Source organism: Chrysoperla carnea, chromosome 4, assembly GCF_905475395.1.
Source record: "Chrysoperla carnea chromosome 4, inChrCarn1.1, whole genome shotgun sequence".
NCBI classification, from domain to species: domain Eukaryota; kingdom Metazoa; phylum Arthropoda; class Insecta; order Neuroptera; family Chrysopidae; genus Chrysoperla; species Chrysoperla carnea.
In genome coordinates, this window is record NC_058340.1 from 42,079,570 (window position 1) to 42,085,430 (window position 5,861).

Below are 5,861 nucleotides of genomic sequence, written 5' to 3' on the forward strand. Positions count from 1 at the left end.
AATCCGGCATTTCAGAATACCCAATGACGAATATGACAGAAAAATTAAATGGTGGCCAAGTTAAATCTATAAAGTTGTATTTGTTGGACTAATGCAATTAAAACGTACCACCAATAATTTTTTAGCCACAAAACTTACACATATTGTGTTTCCTGTACCAATAAATAAATAAATTAAATCATTGTTCATAATTTTATGTTCTAAGTATACAAAACAAACAAACACGTCTTTAAATGTCATTTCGATTGTAAGGTAGGTGGTTATGTGGTATGATGTGGTGAGTATTATAAATAATTGTATAATAAGGTAAGTTATTGTACCTTTAGAATTATATACCGTGGATAAGCTTTAACTTTCTTGAAACATTTTACTCAACCCATGTATGAAAGTATGGCGGGCCCAGGCTTGGGCCAGGCTTGATCCAACTATGCAGAACTCGGGGCCAGACTTGTAAGCCAGACTTGGCCCAGACTTGGGTCATGCTTGGGAATGATAATGCTGGCCCAAGACTGGTTATCCCGACTGACCCACGCCTGGTTGGCAGGGTTGGGCCATAGTTAATTTTTAAGTTTGGCCCATGCCTGGTTGGCAGGGCTGGGCCATAGTTAAGTTTTAGGTCTGGCCCATGCCTGGCTGGCAGGGCTGGGCCATAGTTAAGTTTTAAGTCTGGCCCATGCCTGGTTGGCAGGGCTAGGCCATAGTTAAGTTTTAAGATTATTTTATGAAGAATTCTATTTTGTAATTTATTTGACAGGGCCAATCTCAGCTGTACTGCAACACTGAGTCAACCCGCGGTAGAGAGGAGCAAGCTCCTAACAATCTACCGTGTTCCAAATAATAGTTTAATATACTGGTCTCGGAATGCGAGACGTATCAGATATTGAGTTGATAAGATCAACTATACGTTGATCTTAGCTCATTAAGCCGAGAAGCAATAACATTGTATGTTTATATACACCTTACTAGAACATCTTACTAGTGAGAGGTTTTAAAAATAAATATTATTTTGTAAAAAGGATAGTGACTAAAAGACAGAGAAGGAGGAAGTTATTGTAAGTACATGTACCCTAGCCTAGCCTAGTCTTGGCCCAAGACTGGGCTCCCTTGCGTTGGCCGTTCTATGGCAAACCAATGTTGGCCCAGGCTTGGATAATCATTGGATTGGCCAAGGCTAGGATGCCTAGTCTTGGCCCAAGACTGGACTCTCTTGCGTTGGCCGTTCTATGGCAAAACAATGTTGGCCCAGGCTTGGATAATCATTGGATTGGCCAAGGCTAGGATGACTAGTTTGGCCCAAGACTGGGCTTCCTTGCGTTGGCCGTTCTATGGCAAACCAATGTTGGCCCAGGCTTGGATAATCATTGGATTGGCCAAAGCTAGGATGCCTAGTCTTGGCCGAAGACTGGGCTCTCTTGCGTTGGCCGTTCTATGGCAAACCAATGTCGGCCCAGGCTTGGATAATCATTGGATTGGCCAAGGCTAGGATGCCTAGTTTTGGCCCAAGACTGGGCTCCCTTGCGTTGGCCGTTCTATGGCAAACCAATGTTGGCCCAGGCTTGGATAATCATTGGATTGGCCAAGGCTAGGATGCCTAGTCTTGGCCCAAGACTGGGCTCCCTTGCGTTGGTCGTTCTATGGCAAACCAATGTTGGCCCAGGCTTAGATAATCATTGGATTGGCCAAGGCTAGGATGCCTAGTCTTGGCCCAAGACTGGGCTCTCATGCGTTGGCCGTTCTTTGCCCAAGGCTGGGCAACCCAGCTTTGTCCCAGGCTCGGGCAATCGTTGGGTCGGCCAAGGCTAATTATTTCATCTTGGCTCAAGCATGGGCCAATATCGGAGCACCAAAGCTGGGATCCCCAGTACTGGACCAGGCTAGGCCCCGTCGTTCAACTATGGCGGTTCCTACATGGGAAGTCAGAAGGAGAACAACTGAGAGAGTAATTAAAGAGAACTGAAACAAGTGAATACAAACAATTAACTTAGTTAATTTTTGAAATACCATGTATAGACAGTATATATTACGCAACCATTTGTTTGTTTACGTCATGCAAGTAAAGAAAGATAGCCACTCTTAGATAGCGACCCACCCATAGATACATGTCAAACACACATAAATGATATTCCTTTATATTACATATTATATAATTTGCGCCCTCACGAGTAATGATGTTACTTTTAATGTTACGTTACTTTTTATGTCCTGAGCACGCTATACAAATTTCAGCTCGATATCTTTTTTCGTTTTTAAGTTATCGTGTTGACAGGAAGACAGACGAAAATGGACTAATAAGGTGTAGTCCATAAGATTTGTGTAGTCTTAGGTTGCGGGTTCGAATCCAGGTAGCGGCAGTGTGAACAATTATAATTAATGGGAGTGCAGAATTGATAACATTGTCGTCGCTTGGATAAGAACGTAGTAACCGAATCCACCCACATCAAAATGTAATTGTAAATATGTATGAAATTAAAATAAATAAAGGTTAACAAATAATGATGTGGGTTGCCTCTGTTATAGGCGTATATGTCAGAGAAACGGAGGTTAAACCCCATTATTATTATTATTATTATTAGAAACCATTTCTAATATAATATTTTTTTTAAAAACATTAAAAAAATAAAAATTTCTTCCTAAGGTACAAAACTCTTCCCTATAATTGTATAATATATTTTTTAAAGCCTAGACATAATTCTTTTAATATTCCGTTAACGAATGCCAGATTTCCTCCGGTAGCCTATACAACGTGATCAATTCGTCAATTACCTTAATATATTATATTTTTGTTATTCATTTTTTATATTTACGGGTATATAAGGTATCTTTTTGTTATATGTACATACATAATGAATACGAACTATTTTATTTAAAATAAGTTTGGCTCATATCACTGTCTTATTTCCTGTCTAGTACCTTAGTGAAAAAATCTGATTCCTATATGTATCTAGAACAAAGGAATGACACTCAACGTGATTTTAAGTTTTCTAAATTTAAAATAATGGAGAAATTCCTTGCAAAGACTTTTTTTTTTTTTTAATAATTCCTAATTTTCTATTATCAGTTCTTAAAAGAACTATAAATAGATCTAGTGACTAAAAGGTTAACTTGAACGGTAATCTACCCACTGGTGATCACCTTAATATGCTTAAACTAAGTATATGAATAGCCTTAATCTAGTGATAATGTTAAATAAAACTAAATTTTAAATCTAGCACATTTTGTCTGTTTAGTCTGTTCACAATGACTGTTAAAACCTAAATTTTAAATCTAGCACGTTTTGTCTCTTTAGTCTGTTCACACTGTCACACTTGTCCAAGAGTTTGATCACTTCAGAGTTTGGATGCTGCTCAATGCGTGTCAGGTATCTATCACTGAAACGCGCAATTTCTTCACGCACTATGGTCACTTCGAGACTTCGGTGAATATCGTCATTACGTACATACTACGGGGAATCACTAATTGTAAAGAAATAAGAAATAAATAAGAATAGAAATAAATAAATGTACATAAAGCTATGTTTAATAAGTTAATATTAAGATATTCAGAAAGGGGCATACTGTCGAAATTTTCCCCAAGCCTTATCCAGTGAAGGCACTCGATTATTCACATATGCAATGCTTTATCAAATAACAGTTGTTGCCCAACATCTTTTAAATTTAGATTTTCTCTAAATTTCAAATTTTAAACAAAATAAGAGCATTTGTTTATCCATTTTTTCTTCTATTAATGCTTATAACAAAAAAGGATATATATCTGCCAATTTTAAGCATGTCTGGGGGATCAAAAATATTAGAAACTCTGTGATGGAAAAGGTTACCCTGCTGAAAATTTTTTTGTAAAAGACGTAGTTATTAAGCGAAACATAAGTAAACGACACACAAATTCTTAGAAATCTATTTATTACTGGCATCAAATTTGGGGGTAGTGATACTAAACTAAATAATTGTTAAGAGCTCTTTTTGTCCCAATCAAGTTTATGTATTAAAAGTTAATTTTGAAATGACATTCGAAAAAGATTTCATAGATATATATAAAGGAAGCAGAAAAAAATATTTGTTAAACTTTAGCACCTTCTTTAAAAAAGAATTAATTTAATTTTTGTATCTTTTGAAATGATCCTTTAAAACAAAAACTATGAATTAATTGGTTACGACTGTTCAATCAATTTATTCTTTACTTTAAATAAAATTTAAAAAAATTGACGATAAAATATTAAAAATACAATAATAATTATAAAGCACGTTGACACTGCATTATTCAACAAATTATTTTATACATTATAACATTTAATATTTATTATTATAAATAAAATCAACACGTGTTGATTAGTATAAATAAATTCATTTAAATAATCAACACATCTCTTCATCAACAAACCAAACTTATATACATATATATTCCATTTGTCCTTATATAATGATGATGATGGACTCTATCCGTCTGATTGATAATACAAACCTCTTTAAGTTGAGTTTTGTTGAGCTGTGTTTGGCTCGCTTTGACTTCAATCATTCTCTTCGTAATAGTCATCAACCTTTAACATAACATTATCATAAATTATATTTTATATTATCATTACAAAGAAGGATTCTCGTTGAAAAATCAACGATACCCTAGTTTTGTTTGATCTGTAGTATGTTATCAAAAGTTCAAAGCTCAATTTACACTAGATTCAGAGTTCAACACTATATAATTATTGAAAATTATAGATTATAGTGACAGATTTGCGAATAAAGATAATATGTGTTAACAAAAATCATGGGCGGAAATTTGCGGACGAACATCGTGGGTAATATATCGACACATTGTCAATTGAAGTCTGTCTTACTTGAGCATTCCTAGACCTTTTTTTGTGTGGCCTATATTTATCAAGTTTTAGGTATACGTATATGCTAGACATATAACTTTTGTCCTGTTTCTTAGATATAATGTAACTATTTCAACCATTATTTGAAGCTTGAAGCCTTAGGTACTAACCAGTGGTACTGAATTAGTTTAGAATTAATTCAGTAGATGCCAGCAGAGTTGATAAAGGCGTAGCAAATGGGTAAAGAAGTTTTCAGCCATAGGGAAATGACAGTCATTGGGAAACTTTGATTTTCTTTCATTCTATCCAAAATTGATATACTATGCAGGCCACTTCTAAATCAGAACCGATAATGAGTCATCTTGATCCGTCATTATGTATAGATTTACAGGTTTTGGGTGTTTTCTACCTCCAAGATTTTTTTAAAGAAGCACGAAGCAGAGGACAACCAACTACGGAAATTCAAGTTAAATTAACTTATGATGATTATCATTTATTAGTGATGAAATAATAATAATGCAATCAAAAACTGAATTATAAATAAATACAATAAAAAAAAAGTAAAAAACAAATGAATATAATCATTATAACAGCCATTATAAATTTGTTTCAATTAATATTGCAAATGTTTTTGTTTAGAAAAGAAATATATAAATATAATTGTTTGAATTATAGTTTCTGAAACAATTGAAACATGAAATTAAAACGGCTTTATTTATTTTTGACAGGCTAAATTAGTTTAGTTTTTTATCAAATAATATTTTTGTGTTTTTTGTTGATTTGTTTTGGTTTACAGATAATACGATTTACTATAGAATTTCTGGTATAAAATAATAATTTAGAAAGTATTCTATTATTACAAAAATGGGGCATAGATAAGTGGATGAAGACACTTTCATTTTCGATTTGGTTTACTTTATTTTTAAGAAATTTACCAAAACCCTTACCCAATGTAATATAAAATTGCATTTTATTTAAAAAAAAATTAACACAACATTTAATTTGGCATTTATTTTCTTTACAAAACAAATCCGCTACGACTTATACATAGAAATTT

The 5,861-nt window shown here is 33.8% G+C and overlaps 1 non-coding gene across 1 annotated transcript; it reads right to left on the reverse strand.

Annotated features, from left to right (window-relative positions):
• Positions 1-746: 746 nt before the first annotated feature.
• LOC123299379 lies at positions 747-936 on the reverse strand. The gene has a single exon (XR_006535319.1). It is a non-coding gene; the product is annotated as a U2 spliceosomal RNA (small nuclear RNA).
• Between the last annotated feature and the right edge of the window lie 4,925 nt (positions 937-5,861).